This window comes from Sphaeramia orbicularis, chromosome 1 (genome assembly GCF_902148855.1).
Source record: "Sphaeramia orbicularis chromosome 1, fSphaOr1.1, whole genome shotgun sequence".
NCBI classification, from domain to species: Eukaryota; Metazoa; Chordata; class Actinopteri; order Kurtiformes; family Apogonidae; genus Sphaeramia; species Sphaeramia orbicularis.
In genome coordinates, this window is record NC_043957.1 from 57,587,855 (window position 1) to 57,607,440 (window position 19,586).

At 36.8% G+C, this 19,586-nt stretch overlaps 1 protein-coding gene across 4 annotated transcripts in view; it reads right to left on the reverse strand.

The window, feature by feature from the left end:
• The window catches only part of rptor (regulatory associated protein of MTOR, complex 1), a 435,324-nt gene that overhangs the window by 367,883 nt on the left and 47,855 nt on the right, over nt 1-19,586 (reverse strand). The gene's annotated exons all lie outside the window — the stretch shown is intronic.

A 19,586-nucleotide genomic window follows, 5' to 3' on the forward strand; every position in this document is an offset into this window, starting at 1 on the left:
ACTGGTTCTTTTGTCTGCATCATGGTCCAGGGGAGGTTTCACACCTGCACAACAGGTTCCAATCAAAAGTCTAAAGACCAAATAAGGTCCAGTAGCTGTGAGAGCGCCCTGAGATTCAGATTCACTTTGACACATTTAGATTAACTTCATTATTCACTTGTGGAAAATCAATGTTTTGTTCAATGTTCAGCTCCAGAAAAGAAAGAAAAGTAAGAAAAGCAACCAAACTTCAAAGTTGAATACATTCTGACTCACTGGTCTCTTCTGACAGACTAAACTAAAGCATTGGAAAAACTAAACTTGATATTTTGGTTTTTTGTGCTGAGCTGTCAGACATGCCCTTGATTCTCCAGCTGCTCTACAGTGGCTGATCAAAGCCTCTGTGGTCTCTCTCTGATGGTCTGCATCTTACGCACTCTTAGACACGTGCAACAATGGTTCTTACGCCAACAATTAATTATGCTCACATTCAAAAACTCGGTTCCAGAACTTTTTAAGCAATGTAAAGAAGAAGAACTCTGCTCGAGTGTCAAAATGTAAAGCCTGTGAACCGTATTACAGCTGGTTCCAACATAACAGAGTGGAGAAAATCCCTCAGACTCCCTTCCAAAACCCATAAAGTTTAACTATGCTGGGTTTGACAGGGTTTCTTTTTTCTTCCGTATCCCTTGGCATCATTAAAAGGAAGGGAGAGCCTTTTCAGGATTGGAGGGGTTTGTAGACCGCCACAGGCTGTGGACAATTGATCATTACACAACTCTTGTGCGCTCCGTTACTCCAATACTCCGCTTTCCCTTCTCCTCTAAAATCCTTACAGTCCTCTCCTTTTAGGCCCTACTTAAACTTTCATGTCCTCCATTCTCCTTCCCTTCTCGTCCTCATCCCTTCGTGTCTCATCTTATCTTCAGTTTTCTTTGCTGCACCATATTCCCCTTCTCTCTCTGCAGACCAGAACTTTAATTTCAACTGCTCGTAAAGAAAATTCATAAAGCTCAAACATCTCAGAGGGCTACAGAGTGTGCGTGTTGGAAAGACCACAACACAAGTGATTTCTGAGCTTTTTATAGAACAAAGGCCACGAACCGCATCTGGACCGTGGCCCGTGTGAGCGTGTAACTGCAGAGATCCTCGTCAGTGTGATGGTGCATTTAATTCTACCCATCTCCTTACATAAGACAGTTAGCGTAACATTGATGGAAAGACTCAAGCTCTTCCTGATCTTGAGATTCTTTACATGGGATTACAAGTTCCCCGCTGATTTAGAATCACTATAATGATTACTTGCTGACAACCTGAGGCTACATCCGAATACAACTTGTCTGTAAATTATCACACAGGTCCAGAGGCACTCATTTAAAGGCAAATTGATTTTCTGTTTAATTTAACATATTTTATTGCTTGCCTTCCTTCCATTTTATCCCCTTTCCAAGTGACTGCTGCCTATACTGAAAGAGCAGAAAGAAGAAGGAAATCTCTGCCGTACTAGCCAAAACGGACATTTGTTTTTTTCTGGATATAAGTAGAGGCTGTGTGTTATTTGCCAATTTGGAATTTCATTGACGTGGAGATTTGTTTTCCATCTCTTTGAACCATTTTCCAAATATTGTAATCCTACCGGCTCAATAATATGCAAAAAATTCATAGTTTTTTACTCAAACTACAACAACAAAAAAAAAAACATTACAGTATCTAAGCCATGCAAAAACCTGGGGAAAATCCTACATTAAACCACCTATTGTTCTTGTAATAGTGCTTTTCTCACTGGAAAAAAAAAAGAGCGCCTCTATAAATCATAAAAGGAAACTCCTCCAGACATCATATGAGTATGTGGGCCAGTTATCATTATATTTAAATCTCCATGTCCCTATTCCTCTAACCCTATCCTGCTCAAAACAAAAAGGTGTGAACCTGTTTAATAAGCAAAACTTTGGCGTTCTTTCTTTAACGCCAGAAGCCATGCCGGAATTAAATGTGACAAAGAACAAGGACATGTCTAATGAGATGTCATAACCATAAAAAAAAAAAAAAAATAGAGATGAATGCTCGAGACACTGAAATTGTTGAGTGGAACAAGTACTTATCCACTCTAACTGATAATGAGCTGAGCTTTAATTGTACCATCATTATACTGTAAAAAGCCAGCAGCGCCTTTCTCATCACATGAAGCTAGGTTTGACATTGTTAGCTGAAGCTTGTCCTGTGATGCAACACTTCCTGTTTAACTTAAAAGATAACATGGAAAAGATCGTCTAATGTTTTCTTCTACATGATTGTCCTCTTGTTAAGTGAATGTTTAAATACTAAATTGAAAAGCACCCAATGAGCATTCAGTTAGTGAAGCATTCCGATTCAGTCCCAAAGTGCAGTCTGTACTACGAACTGAAAGAAGCATGTCAAATTTCTCGCCCATCTTTGGCAAGAGGAAAATTGTCTTTACTTCCTTGGTTTTACCTCTCATCGGTTTTAGATCAAGAGCATTGTTAACTTCAGCCTTAAGCAGCTTCCCTTCCCTACTTCACACTGCTCATCTGTACTCTTTCAGCAGGCTTATTTAAGAGGGCTCCAAACCTTCAGCTGTAATTCATTTGGGACTACGATGTGAAGCTGTATCTTTCTGCCACTTTTCCCTTAAACCATGTAATCCATCCAACACCTCCAACTTTATCTCTTTATTAGGGCTGGGTATCATGGCCAGTTTCCTTAATCGATTCGATTTTGATTCATGAGGTTCTGAATTGATTAATTGCGATTCGATTTGATTCAGTATTAATTGATTGATTCAGATTCATATAGTAATACTAAAGTACAATTTTGAGTTGTAACTTGATTATTGGACTACCACAGCCATGCAACACAGAATCAATATTGATATTAGAAAGGAAATAAATCGGACATTTCAGTAGTAAATAGATGAATCTGCTCTGAAATAATGAACAGGACACAAACATGTCCATGTTTCTACAATGGATCAGAACAGACTTCATCTTTATTCTGTTTTATTCTTGCTGCTTCCAGCCTTAAGGCACATTACTGTCACCCTGGGGCACTGACACCAGTCTGGCCCCCCTGAAACAGACTCATGTTGGGCCCTTGGTACAAGAAACTCACTGGAGGGGGAGGGTGGGTGGAGCTTCGTGATTTCTGCTTTACTATTCCTCTAACTCCGCACTCAGCCACAGGTGATCCAAGTTAATAGTTCTAGAACGACTGGCTTTCGCAACCCACCTCCGCCGGCCAGTTCCGCCGCACTGCGGGTTTGAGTTTGAGGCTGGGAGGACCTCCCACAGAGGCGTTTTCCCCACCCTTCCTCTGCGTTCCTCCTGCGCCAGAACCGTCGCGAGCACGACCAAGACACCCCGTCTCTGCGAGGGGCTCACGAGATGGAGCCGGCCGTGCTTCCACGTTTCCGGCTCTGAAAAATCGATCACCATTAATCGATTACGCAAAATTAAAATGAAATCAATCCAAAATCAATTAAATTGATTTTTTTACCCAGCCCTACTCTTTATAAATATTTTCACTGCATTGACTAAATATTGGGAGCTTCACAGTGTCAATGGAACTGCATCAACTACAGCGCCAGTCACTGGATAATGGAGACAAAGGAGAAGAGCTGTGGACTAGATTCCGGAGGTCTGTACAGTATATCACCTCAGATGTCTTATAGAAAAACCAAGACTGAGTTGAGTGTAGAAACTGTCCTTTACTTTTAACCCCTCTTATGCAAGTTATTTTTCCATGTATGTAAACTGTTCTACAGATGGGTCAGGATGTGTGGATATTCATATAGTTGTTAAATGATAAAGAAAAACTGTGATTTCAATCAGATATGCAGATTATTATTGACACTGGATCTGTCCATGCAGTTCTCTTAATTACTAGAAGCTACGGGCAAACATTTTTCACCATGACCTTGACCTCTGACATTTGGCCAAATCCAATCAGGTCATCCTTGATTCCAGGGAACATTAGTGTCAAATTTGATGAAATTCTGCTATGCTGTTACTGAGATACTGCATTTCTAAATATAATGGGAACCAAATGACAGATAAACCTTCTTATAGAGAAGGATCCATCTAAAAAGTACAAAGCCAAGTATATAAAACTGACTGACAGTCTTCCATTGCCAACCACATGATCACAGATAAAGGTCTCATTTCTCTGCATACAGTAGTAAAACAGCCAAGCAAATCACTTGTCTGTCTTATCCCTTAAAAACACATCACAGCAATTTTGGACAACTACTATTGTGTATTTTACATATATCATCCTCAGTGTGTACTATTGAATAACATAAAGTTTCCAATGCAGTTTGTCTGCATGCAGTATAAATGGGCCTCTCGATATAATATTGAAGCTGGAGGGATGTCTAAAAAAGTGTATAAAAGGATCAGGAAGAAAAAGAAGATGAACACACAAGCAAAAGAGATGTAGAAAAAGAACAGAGGAAGTCATTTATCACAGCCAATCCACGAGCGCAGCCGGTCTAATGAAGACAGATAGTGGCCCCCGCTGTCAGCACAAGAAGAAGCTTATCTCTGTATTAAGAGGTTCACCATTAGAAACGCACCGGCTACATGTTAGGAGATAGATGTGGAACATTTAGTGACTGGGTGAACACCCTAATTAAGTTGGAGTTGGTTACTAGGACTCTTTTCCTCTTGTTTTCCACTGGTGATGTGACCTTATCACTTCAGTCACAGCGGCAGAAATAATCCATCTTGCTTGTGGAGAAAACTCGGCTTTCGAGGGAAACTTGACATCAGGTCGTCTCCACTGCTCTTGCAGAATAATCCCTCAGCACATCTTCTATCATTCTAATCCTTTTCTTATTTTCTGTTTTAAAGGATAATGTTGAGGCCACGGATTATCCGGACACTGAAGCTATCAGCCTCAAAGTCCTTCCTGCTGATTAGATTACCCAGCCGATACATTCACTTTGATGTACACCTGCTGCTTTCAATCATTTCAAAGGTTGTCTTTGTGGAGGTGGTGCGAACACTCGGATCAGAGCAAAATGAAAACCTGCAGCTTTCTACACCGCAACGATGTTGAAGGCAACAGCCGTACTTATACCATGTCAGTACATACAGTAGAGCGGCTAAAGTTTACTTTAGGGGGTCAAATGAGTGGCCATTTTTGTCAAAAAAAAGTTGTAAGAAATGCATAGAACTGTGTTGAAATAATGCAAATACATCTGTGCACAGACTACTGCTATTATTTGGCAGTAGAAGCTATATTTTCAGAAACATTGGATTCTGAATAGCATGTGTATGTGAAAACTTTTGCTGGTGGACGGACGTGACATTACCCATGATGCTCTGGTCAGTACCTGTACTTCATTAGCAATAAACTTATATACTTGCTATTGCCAATTCTCCTCTTATTCATAAATGTTCGTATTGTGGATCTAAAACAATCCCAGCTGACACAAAAACACTAAATGTGTCAGTGGACGGATGTGACATGGTTGTTGTGGATCCCATCATACTGATGCTCCGCAGCCATGTCAGCGTTTACACTAATGATCCCTGTGCAAAAACTAGGATCACAATTATTTATTGTATAGTTTATCATCATACTAAAGAGTAAATAACAATATAGAATTGTTATTTCTTTATAAAAATGCTTATTATTAGAAAATAGTTGATTTCAAGAGTGACGTGTGCCATTCTTCATGTATGTATTGGTGTAACATAAGCAGGATGGATCAGCACCATACTCCATACTGCAACCTGTAAAAATAAAACATGTGATATGTAGGAGAGAATCTTCTAAGAAAAATTGGGGAATCTAAAAGAATAAAATATTTGTTTTCCAGGTAAATTCAGTTCAAATATAACTTGGCCATTTGTGACATGAAAATATAGCATTAATTGTGATGAAATTGGACATTTTTGACCTGAAAACATAGTTCATATGAGCATCAACATGTTGAACAGAACTGAAATCCTGTAAATTTGCAGAACTTGCATTTACCAACACAAAGTTCCTTTAGGGATTCACTTAGATTGATTTCTTATGCACAAAGACAGAAATAAGACCTCTAAGCAAATTTTAGCCAAGAGATTTAAATGTAATTAAACTGCTTCCTGTGACTGAGCGTCCTTGTCATCATGTGATGTCGCACTGATCCACATGGGTAAATGTTATTTTGGTGTCTCCCGGTTCACAGGGAGGTCAGAGGTAAGGGTCCAATTAAATTTTGGGCCAAGTAGGCCAAAGTTCCAGGTCACAACAAAGTCACAAAATCTACAGTTTTCCTATCTGTCATCATTGAGCAATTTTCCAAAATTCATAAAAAATTCAAAATGACTCCAATTCGCCTCCAATTTGATCCATCCATAGCTTATAACAACATCCTATATCTGGCACAAAATTGTCCACATCCACTGTGGAATGTGGACTCTGTGGACATTTACATTTAACATTGAAAATCCCATTTACCACACATTTAAAATTAGAACTCAACAAATGTTGAGTGGAATTGAATCTAACTGAACATACACCTGACTGGTACCAAGCTTCAACTTCTTCTGCTGTATGGAACAACCTGGAAACTGTTGAATTTAAAAAGAAATAGTCAATCCACACATGCACACTGTTCGGGGTGCTTGGCGGAGGTTTGCATTCTCTGAACACTTGTTTGATTTGTAATTTAACAAAATACTCATATAATTATATTTTAAATGTTTCCATTTAACTTTAAGCATGAATCCCCTCAAAACTTAACCTGCAGCATATACGGGAAAACATGTAGAGACCACGGACACCCTGGTCTTTGACCGGATTTGCTTATTGTTCATTCATTCATTTGTTTTGACCATAAGAAAAAAAAAAAAAAAAAAAATCAACATCTAAACATATTTTTGTGTACAAGGAACTAATACCTGTGCAAATACACCAATAAATAAAGGTGACCAAGACAAAATAGGTCTTGTAACAGTAACAGTCTAGTTACATTTAACGGCAGAGGAGTCAAACAGTTTCCTGGGAAAAGACTGAAGAGGGCTTGGTTTTCCCATTCCCTTTATTAGCCGTATGTGCCACTACTGAGCCATTCTGAGCAGCAACTAAGCTCAAATAATTGTTGACCCCAGTAGACTTCTTTAACATTTTTATAACTAATCTTTTTGGATGTCGAGTATTTTTAATCAGCACTAACTTTCAGTAAAATCAATGGTCTAAAATTATGTGAAACAAAATGTTTAGACTGAAAAACTTAAAAAGATGAACGGATGAAACAGATGATGGTGTAAAGATAAAATATAGCTACTCTGAATACAGCTATCCTCCCTTTCTGCTTCATCTTCACTAAAGAAGTGATCATCTTATCACTCTCCAATAGTTTTAGAACACATTAACCGGACATTACTGTCTAATAAACTTGCGGTTATCCAACATCCTCCTCCTCTGTCCAATCACACCAGGAAAATGCATCAGCTCATTCTAGCAGACTATCAGCTTTCTCCTTCAGGATGTTTGAGGCAGGGCAAGATGATTATTGCCTTTCAGTCCCCTCCCTCTTCTGCTTTCATCTGCTCTTCACCTTGTACTTTCCTCCGACCGTCTCAACTTCCTCTTCCACCTACATTTGTCTACATTTTGTATTACTAGAATCTCACACCTATAAAGGAATGCACGACTTGGTGATGTCGAGTTGATGCTGCTGCTGTGTAGGATTATAGATGAGTTGACATGAGGCTGACCATTTTCTAGACAAACACTTGAAAGAATGCTGTTGATCCAAACAAGCCTGGTTGTTTCACAGAGCGAACTGGTGACTCATCCAGGGTTTACCACGCCTTCACCCATGGGTAGATGGAATAGGATCCAACACCCCCCATGACTCTAGTGAGGATAAAGCAAAGAAAGAAAGAAAGAAAGAAAGCAAGGAAGGAAGGAAGAAAGCAAGGAAGAAAGCAAGGAAGAAAGCAAGGAAGAAAGCAAGGAAGGAAGAAAGCAAGGAAGGAAGGAAGGAAGGAAGGAAGGAAGGATGGATGGATGGATGGATGGCAGACAGACAGACAGACAGACAGACAGACAGACAGACAGACAGACAGACAGACAGACAGACAGACAGACAGACAGACAGACAGACAGACAGACAGACAGACAGACAGACAGACAGACAGATAGATAGATAGATAGATAGATAGATAGATAGATAGATAGATAGATAGATAGATAGATAGATAGATAGATAGATAGATAGATAGATAGATAGATAGATAGATAGACAGAATGATAGAACGATAGACAGATAGATAGAATAATCAGGTTATGAGGCTAATGAGAATATTACTTGTTGGAGGGAAGAAGGCCCTGACTAAGAAATGGTTACAACCAGCTGCTCCAACATTAAATGACTGGTTTAAAATTGTATATGACACTGACATTATGGAAAGACTGACATGCTCTATAAAAATAAAACAGAAAGATTTTTGAGACTGTGGGCAAAAATAGATCAGATCCATTCGCTTCAGGAGACGAAATCTGCTTTAATTACTCTCGTGAAATGTTGAATTTACTGGATTATCATGCGGATTGTGTTGTGAGTAGATTTTTAGGGATGGATGAGTAGGAATGACAGCCCTAGTTAATTTGTTCAGCAATGTATAAACCTGTTTGGCATGTAATAGAAAATGAAAGGGAGAGCAGAAGATGAAAGAGCAGTGCTGTTGAAACATGTTTTTGTATTTATCAGAATGTTTGTAACATGGCTTGAATTCTGGACTATGTATGACCTCCCTGATAATATATATATATATATATATATATATATATATATATATATATATATATATATATATATATATATATATACACACACACACACATACACACATAGGGTGGGGAAGCAAAATTTACAATATTTGGAGGCAGGGATTGAAAGACAGTGTATGACCAACTAGTTTATTGAAAGTCATGAGAATTTATTTGCCACAAGAAAACTGACATAATAGAAAATGTTTTTATTCTATGTGTCCTCCTTCTTTCTCAATAACTGCCTTCACATGCTTCCTGAAACTTGCGCAAGTGTTCCTCAAATATTGGGGTGACAACTTCTCCCATTCTTCTTTAATAGTATCTTCCAGACTTTCTGGTAATAGTTTTGCTCATAGTCATTCTCTTCTTTCCATTCTAAACAGTCTTTATGGACACTCCAACTATTTTTGAAATCTCCTTTGGTGTGACGAGTGCATTCAGCAAATCACACACTCTTTGACGTTTGCTTTCCTGATTACTCATATGGGCAAAAGTTTGTGAAAAGGTATGGATAATAGTGTTAGGTATGATTATGACATCAATATATGTTTGGTTTCAAAACAATTGACGTAGTGCCTGCTGAGAAAAAACAACTAAATGTTCATTGTAAATTTTGCTTCCCCACCCTGTATATATATATATATATATATATATATATATATATATATATATATATATAAACAAAAGTAGATAAAACAAAACACTAGGAGTGGCTCCGTAAAAAGCATTTCCAGGTCCTGAAGTGGCCTAGCCAGTCTCCAGACCTCAACCCCATAGAACATTTGTGGAGGGAGTTAAAAGTCTGTGTTGCCCAGCAACAGCCCCAAAACATCACTGCTCTAGAGGAGATCTGCAGGAGGAATGGACCAAATACCAGCTCTAGTGTGTGCAAACCTGCTGAAGACTGACAGGAAACCTTTGACCTCTGTCATTGCCAACAAAGGTTATGCTACAAAGTACTGAGGTGAACTTTTGTTATTGACCAAATACTTTTTTCCACCATAATTTTCAAATAAATTCTTTACAATGTGATTTCCTGGATTTTTTTCCTCATTTTGTCTCTCATAGTTTAAGTGTACCTCTGATGAAAATTACAGACCTCTCTCATCTTTCTAAACAGGAGAACTTGCAAAATCAGTGGCTGACTAAATACATTTTTGCCCTACTGTATTTTTCAATTGTAAACCAGAAATTAGAAGAGTGTGAGTGAAGAGTATTACTGTGACCCTACAGTCCGTCCTTCATGATAGAAAACTTCCTTTACCCAAGCCAAAAAGTGCATTGCATCATTCAAGACTACACACAGAAATTCTCCGCTCATAAACATCCTCCACTGCAGTTTGGGGTTTCCAGGCCGACAAGAGAAACCCTCAGACCTAATCAGTAGCAAAGTATGCGAGATGCAGTTCTGCAATACATAATGCAGAGGCTGGACAGCAGGGGGTTTACAGGCTGCAGCTGAGCAGCAGCGGTCGATCCAAAGGAAGGAGGACACCATGTACACAGAGAAACAGAGAACAACAAAAGAAGGAAAGACAATTACACTAACCTTAAACAGAGTAATCCTGTACGGCAGCTGCAACATCTTCAAGCACAATAAGCTGTGCAGTACCAGCTTTAAAAGGCAACGTGGCAAAAGGAGATGTCAGTTTTCATCTCAGTAACTACCAAACATCACGGCAAGTCAAGAGGGGAGAGCATCCAAATACATTTCAAAACATATAACAGAAAATACAGAGGAAGAGATAAAAAACAAAGGCTGAAACACAGAGAAAATGAAAGACAACCAGCGAGGCTTAAAAGGGAATAGGGGAATAGAGGAGGCACGTCAAGAAGTAACGCTCAAAGAGAAACTGAAAGAAGCAAGGTATCCCAATCAGGTCTGCTTCTGTGATGTGGCTCTGACAAACAAAAGCACTGTTGACCGATCCAGCCTGGGCTCTTACATTACAGAAGAAAGTCTTATACAACAACAGCATGGACGCAGGTGAAAAGACCGTCTGGGAATAAAGGCGAAGAAGGAAGGATGGTACATAATGGTGTGATACTGTGTGTACAGACTGAAGGTCACTAAAGACAAAGCATCCAAAAAAAAAAAAAATAGGACCGAGAGTTCTGTTGTCCAACAGCACATTTAAAGACACTGACATTCGTTTGACCTTTCGAGGTCACTCAAGGTCAAAGGTCATGGCACCAAATGAGATGAATGAAATTATGATACATCTTCAAATGTATTTTAACTGTATTTTACTGTGAAAAAAGAAAAAATTCTTTTAAAAAATGGAAATTTTATGGTTATTCAGTTACAGTTTTTTCGTGTTGTTTTACATTTGACGTGTAAAATCACGGTCTGTTTTTGTCATTTCATTGATATTTTCCTGTATCTTAAAAATACATGAAAAATCTGTAAAATCAACAGTGAAAGTTCTGTTCAGAGTTACAGATTTTTTTTACAGTGTACGGTATGTATAAATATGCTATTGTTATGTTTATACTACTATACAATTGGCATACAATGAACAGAAAAATTCCATTTTTTTTTATACAAAAACATGTCAGCTAAAATGCCATTCTTAGAACACCCTTATTCACAACAATCAAAGAAACTGAATAAATATGGATATAAAATGCTGTACTGTGCAATGTACAGGGATGGAGCTGGAGTTTCGTATAATGAGCAGCATCAACTACACAGACCAAGTAGTTGTATCAAGGACAATTCGACAACTTATTTAGTTGCCGACAAGTTATTAGTGATGTCATGCACTTTCGTTTAAGGAAAAAAGTATTTTATCACTGATTGCAATAATTGTTGAATATTGACTTTAATATTTGTTTAACAAACTGTTATGCGTTCTTGTTAAAGGACAGAAAGTGTATTTTATTGCTGCAATAATTATAAATAAGAGCCATTGTTGTTTTTTGAGGGTGGGGTTTACAGTTCATAATTTGACTAGTCGACTAGTCATGACAGTAGTCAATGACTAGCTGACTATTGAAACAGTCATTAGTGTCAGCCCTAGTGTATACCCAGTCACAAGGGTCTATTTATTTATTTATTTATTTATTTATTTATTCCCAAGGCCAATACAGACCAGTTGTTGGTAATCCTGGAGAATAAAAACCAAGATCTGACAGTGATATACAAGAAAAATGAAAATTGTGGTTTCAAAATCTAAAATAAGACACTTAAAATGCCTTAAAGCACAGGTGTCAAACATGCGGCCCCGGGGCCAAATGTGGCCCGCCAAAGGGTTCAATCTGGCCCCTGGGATGAATTTGTGAAATGCAAAAATTACTGAAGATATTAATAATCAAGGATGCTCAAATCATTTTAGGTCATTTCAGTCTGAAGTGGATCAGACCAGTAAAATACTATCATAACAACCTCTAAATAATGAAAACTGTAAATTTGTCTCTTTGTCTTAGTGTAAAAAAAGTAAAATTACACAAAAATGTTTACATTGACAGACTAGTCTTTTACAAAAAATATGAATATCTGAAATGTCAGAGGAAAAGTACGAGGAATTTTAATAATACTCTCTCTGTTATTTAATGTTTTGTGTATTGGTAGATCCACTGTGATTTGTAAGTCGTGATTTGCATGTATAAATGACAAACTAAGGCGTAATATTGTTAACATTGTACTTATTTTACTAAGGAATTTTCAGCTTGTTCATATTTGTTCATGTTATGTTCAAGTACAATTCGTGGATATAAACATTTTCATTACAGAATTTACTTTTTACACTCAAAAGTTCTTATCCTATTACTTATATTATTTCACTGGTCCGGCCCACTTTAGATCATATTAGGCTGAATGTGGCCCCTGAACTAAAATGAGTTTGACACCCCTGCCTTAAAGCAATGATTTGATTTAAAAAATGGCTTTTGAACTTTTGAATAATCATAAAAATGTTGAATGTTGGCAAGTCAAGAGTCTGGTTTAGACCAGCTGTAAATGTAAAGTGTCATGAGATAACTTTTGTTATGATGCGATGCTGAATGAATGATTGATTGATTGATAGATTGATAGATTGATAGATTGATAGATTGATAGATTGATAGATTGATTGATAGATTGATAGATAGATAATGTGCATATACAATATGAGCCTGTAGCTCCAAGCCAACAAGTAGCACAAGTGAGTCGTCTTTACTGTACTCTGGCATTAACAAAACACACACCCTCAACACACACAAGGACAGAAATCCAAGGCAAACACAAATATAAAGAGAGAAAAGTAAGGATGGGCAATAAGAGGCATGGCAGGGGAGTGGGGGTGGGGGTGGGGGATCCCTTTGATGTGGAGTGCAAAACGATGATGAACAAAGATCAGAGAGAGAAACAGAAAGAGATGCTAAAAAATGCAGGAGGTCAAGAGAGTGAGTGGGCAGCGGCCAAAATGGTGACTGGCTTTGCTGACCATGAGGGTTAAAGCAGGCTGGTGCATCTGAAATACTAAATGGTGTGATGCTCATGAGCCCCCCCCAGCATCTGGATGGAGGGTTTCAGTAGGGCTATGTATTGGCAAGAATGTGGCGACACGATACAAATCACAATACTAGGACCACGATACGATATGTCACAATATATCACGATACTGTTAAGGGATGTTAAGAGATTATTTCCTGGAAAAATTGAATTATACCAGAAATATGCACAAATGCCCCACACAACACAAGCACATACTGATGCACTGAACACTTTACTGCTGGTTTTAATTGTTTTAATTTTTATAGTTGATTTTATTATTGCTATTGTTTCCCCTATTCTTATTCATTTTTAGTGTGTTGTGTTTTTAGGGAGATGAACAGAATAAGAATTTCATTGTATAGTATAACTACCTGTTTTTGCTGTGCATATGACAATAAAAACTCTTGAATCTTGAAATACTAAACATATTTTTATTTGTTCAGAACATGATTTACTACTATGTCACAAAACTTTCCTCTGTAAAAACTAACATTTTTTACAGATAAATAAATATAAAATTACGAGCACAAAACACACAAAAAAAATTAAATTATGTCTTACAGATATTAGTTTCAGATCCTGCTCAAATGTTCATATTCTATGAGTTGTGAATAAAATGTATAGTGTTCAGTCCCTGAGTCATCCAACATCAGAACAGTATTTTAATGCAAGGAACTAACATCTGCCTCTCAGACAGTAGAAAGTGCTTTTAGGATGATTGAAATAACCATTATTTAACAAAAAAGTGTTATCAGTTTAAAAAAAAAAACTATATGCATGACCTGCAATATCACAATACTACTTTTTTATTATACAAACAACAGAGTAAAACACCCATGTGAATATAGAAATAAAAGAGCAAATAAAAAATAAAAAACAAAAACATGAACCTCTGCCATATCTCCATTTAAATAAATACATAAAAATATTGATACAGTACTTTTTAATATCGATACAGTATCGTGAAATGAAATATCGCGATATATTGCGGAAGCGGTATTTTCTTACAGCCCTAGTTTTCAGGTGGTAAACTCTGAATGCACTGATAACGCAGGTACACACTAGTGGTTTATATAAGGCGTGTTGGCGAACGCTGCATTGTGTTGTGACTTTGCAGCGCTGTGAATCCTCGGGCTGGGCTAAGGAAGAGCTTTCTCACCCTCCCACTCCCCCTTCTGTACTCCTACCACCATTTGCTGCTGACCTCCTGCGTCAACTGAGCTCCAGCCTACATTCCCTCAGCCACCCTCTCCTGGGATGTCTGTACTGCTCCTCCTCCTCCTCCTCTTACCTTATGTGTTACTTCTCAACCATCTTCCCAAACAGTCACACATTACTATTTTCTACTGATGGGGCCTTTCTTTCTTGTCTTGCCTCCTCCAGCACTGACTACATCTTCTGCCTCCTTAAAAATAAAATCCTCCATCCACCTCGATGCTCGGTCACGTATCCAACACCTCACAGATTTTCTGTAACCAAGTCTCTATAGAAAACAGAACACACGCCAATCCAATCTTTACAGAACAGATACACTGTAAGAAAAAAACAAAAAAACAAAACTGCAATTTAACAGAATTTTCACTGTTTATTTTACAGATTTTTCCTGTATTTTTAAGATACAGGAAAATATCACTGAAATGACAAAAATAGACTGCGACTTTACACGTCAGATGTAAAATAACATGGAAAAACTGTAACTGTGAATAACCATAAAATTTCCATTTTTTAAAAGAAATGTTTCCTTTTTTCACAGGAAAATACAGTTAAAATACATTTGCAAATGTATCATAATTTCACAAATATTTCTTTTCTATTCATGAGATTCAACTGTTAATTTAAAGTTTAATACTGTAAAAAAATAAATAAATAAAACGAGATAAAATTACTAACAATTAACCGTAAAGTAGTATTTGTTCTGTAAGTTTAACAACACTTGTTTGGAAATTGACAAATATCTTGTGCAATTAAAGGAGGTTTCACAACAACAATGTTGAATAAATGTATTTTTGTGAATGTATAACATGTATAAGCACTGATAAACTGTCCAAATACAGTTTTTATCAGTGGATTGGACAACTGAGTCTCATTGAAAATTATTTATATGTACATATTTATAGGTAATTTGATTGTTTTAATACATGTAAATATTCTTTATTAAACATTAAAAAGTAACAAAAAAAAAGCAAAATCTCATGTAAAGTTACGGCAAAAAACTGTATTTTAATTATGGAAAATTACCGTATTTTTATGAGATGGTTATTTTCCGTTATTTAACAGTACTTTTTTGGTGCTCCAGCTGCCGTAATATTACCGTTTTTTTACTTTTTTTTTTTTTTTTTACAGTGTATAAAACATTTCAACAGGTGACTTTAAATATGGATCAAACCCAATATGTGGAAATGCATTGTAATTGCTCCCCATGGGACACACGTTTGACATAACAAGAAGAACAGAGAAATATGGAGAAAATGGCCTCACAGAGTCATGCTACGGCATCATCTTCATGCCATGAAGGTGTTCTGTATTTTAAATTCCTTCCAAAATGAGGTTTAAATGAGATAAGCTCCTTAGTAATGGAATGGTTAGATTAGCAGAGCTGCAGTTGTCAGGGAAGCGATTCTTCTCCATTCATTTCAATCCACACTTCACCTTTTACAGCAGGGGTATTCAACCTTAATTAACATCATAAAAAGTGAGGAAACTTTATAAAATAGAACATTAAGCTTCAGGGAAATAAGTAAGGTGCTATTTCACACAGCAAAAGGCCATATATTTAATAGCTATTTTTAGGCTGTTATCTAATAACTAAAACATTCCCAAGATGAGAGGCGTCAGAATCCTGGTGGCTCACACTGTTCTATAGATCCAGGACTCAAAGCAGCTCTATATTCCTATAATGAGACGGAAGAGTGCACTGTAAAACTGATCAGTTATATAGATAGGGCTGACATGTTTACAACATACGGGGATTGAAGGCGTTTACTGATGACTGATCTTCGTGTATATTTTGTGTATAGTATTGATTAATCTGACAGTTTTTCAACTCAACTGCTCAATGAACTGTCAATAAACAAGCCAATGTCTTGAAATATTGTCTGAAGATAATCCAAATGTATCTAGAGTACTGAGCAGAAGTCTTACGTCACCTTCAGCTTTATTTCTGCAAGTTGTTATTGTGAGCATTCAGGGTTTTCTTAATTTTAATTCACAGACACTAAGACTTTATATAAAGTCAATGTAGAGAAAAACTAAAGAGAAGAGAAGAAAACAAAACAACTGACTGTCCCCAGATTGAAGACTGTTTTAGCAATTGTTTTTGAAGCATTTTGATGTTTTTATGTACTAGATTTTTCAGACTTAATGAACAAATTTGGTAATAATAAACAGGAATACTGTGGGAAATTATAAATGACAGTGATGTCCCTCCTGATGTTGCTGAGCCTAGACCGGACCGATCATAACACTGTCCCCACAGGCTTGTACTGGAGGCATCTGATTTTTTTTTTGCATTTGAATTTTTTGCATCTGAATTTTTTTGCTTTTGAATTTTTTGTATCTGAATTTTTTTAAATTCTAAATTTATGAACATAGTTGAATTCAGAGACAAAAAATCAGATACTGAATTTCAGTGCAAAAAAATTCAGTGCTTGGAATTCAATAGCTTTTATAACTCAAAATCTAACGAGACAGATGTACTTCCATAAAAATTACCATCCCCCAGAATTATTCGTTTGAAATTTGTAGAATAAAACATTTTATGTCCTAAATAAATCCTATTAAGCATCATTTCTCCTGACTATGTAGTCACTCCAATATGGACACTTCAAATGATGTCCCTTTTTTTGGGACACCCTGTACAGTGGATGCTGTCCAGATCCATTTTTTGATAACTAATATTTCTTTGTTTTTTTTTAAAATTAGGGTTATGGTATAAGTGGGTCTTGAGCTGAGAAGGTTTGTGAACCAGTGCAGTAGATGATTTAACCCCCACCAAACGCTGGCTTTAGTCCAGTGGTTCCTAACCTTTTTTTGTCTCCTGACCCCATTTTAACATCACAAATTTCTGGCAAATTTTCGGCTTCCTCCCACCATCCAAAGACATGCACTAATAGGTTAATTGGTTAATCTAAATTGCCCATAGGTGTGAATGTGAGAGTGATTGTTTGTCTCTATATGTTCAGCCCTGCGATGAACTGGCGACTTGTCCAGGGTGTACCCCGCCTTCGCCCCTATGTAGCTGGGATAGGCTCCAAGTGACCCCCGTGACCCTAGTGAGGATAAAGCGGGTTCAGAAAATGAATGAATGAATGAATGAAATTTCTGGCGACCCCAGACATTCACAATGGAGACTTTTTTTTCTAAAATAAATTTGTTTATGCTCATGTTATCGTTTGCTATACTATGTTGCCAATAAACATTAATTTTAGAGGACATTTAGTCTATATAATGTATATTATTGTGGACAGAGGCAGTAAATCCAGGTGTAGATTACTGCACAAACGGAGAATTTTATTTTCCTTGGTCAGGATATGTACAGTCAGTCCAGCTTGGATTTACAAGGCTGACAGTTAATACTGAAAAAGCAATAACTCAAACTATGAATTATGAAAGAGCTGCAGCATCTGAAACCAACCACAATGAACATTTGAAAGAAATGAAATTCAGACTTGTATGTGCTTTAACACTGATTCTGTTCATTTAAATGTTATTTTGTTTTTGTCTTAATTTGCTTCATTTTGTTTTATTTTGTTTCTTTGCATGTTCTAAATAAATAAATAAATACATAGCACCACAGTGCTTCAGTTTCAGCTTCACAGTTTGTCATGTCTTTTATGTATTGGGATTGTCTCCCTCAACTCACCATATATTTTTTATTACTACATTTTTTATTTTTATCAATTACTAGAAATTTCAGGCGACCCCATTTGAATTCCAGACGACCCCATGTGGGGTCCCGACCCCAAGGTTGAAAAACACTGGTTTAGTCCCTTTTTTCACCAGTTTCTCAGACTTGTATACCAGTGTTGTCATCAGCACCCTCTCTTTCCATCCTGTAGAATCTGACACATCCACAGTGGTTCACAGAAAAATTCTGTGTCTCGACACATATATTAGTGAATTATCACTGATAGTGTTGTTATTCTGTTGGTCTGGAGATCAAACACCTAACATTTAACTGCTGGAGACTGAGGTAGTTTACACCATAGAACACAGATTTTTTATCATCACATCTGTTAGTTTTCACAGTAGAGGTGCTACTTCCTGGTGTTCTTTTGTCTGGTTTAGTTTTAGAATGTGAAGGTGAGTTACAAAAGGTCTGTTGTTTTTGTTAAATTTAGAGCAGAAAGTAAGTGATTTAAAGTGTGAGTTATGAGTCCAGTTTTGGTAGAATAGAATAGAATAGAATAGAATAGAATAGAATAGAATAGAATAGAATAGAATAGAGACCCCTCCATCGTGCAATATTTCTTTTTTATCTTTACTAACTATTTATTTATTTAATTTAGTGCAGTTTTTAATATTTTATCATATATATGGGTTGTTTTTAGTTGGTGTTTTTAGGATTCTTTTTCTGTGTTTTTATTTCGTGCTGTGCATTTTGCTATTTCAATCTTTAACAGCATCTGGGATGTTTTTATTGAATGACAATAAATCTGAATCTGAATCTAAAATTGAATCGAATCGAATAGATGCTTGCTTGAATAGTATGCTTGTGTGTGAGTGATGGGTTCCTGCGACGGCTTTTTTTTTTTTTTTTTTACCTATTTATTTTACCAACAACCCATTTATTTTAGCTGCCTTTATTTGTATTTTTACAGTAGGTTTTACATAATGCACAGATTGGATGGCACTTTTTATTTTATTGTACTCGTTATAATGAGGATAAAGATATTCTATTCTTTCATTAATTCACAGATTTGAGCAGCATCTGTGGGCACTTTTGTTTCTCCGTCATTAGCCTGCTTCAGTTGGGGGTTTTTTTGCATCTGACTGATTGATATGGTTTATTTTTGTACAAACATCCATTCATCAATACAATATGGCTTGTCTATGTTCCTCCTAGAAATTAATTGCGGTTGCTGATATCATACAACAGAGTGAAATCTCCTATGTATATGTCAGGGTAGAGACTGCGATCTGGTAGGATCGGCGATTCTACCAGTAGAAACTCCAGTCAGAGTCTCTACTGGTAGAAACTCTGATCCTACCTACCTAACCCTAACCCTAACCCCTAACCCACATCTGGACTTTTTAGTTAGTCTCAGCATGCTCACATAATATATAAATAATTTATGGAAAGCACCAAATATTAAAACCATTTGTGAAATATAAAATGACA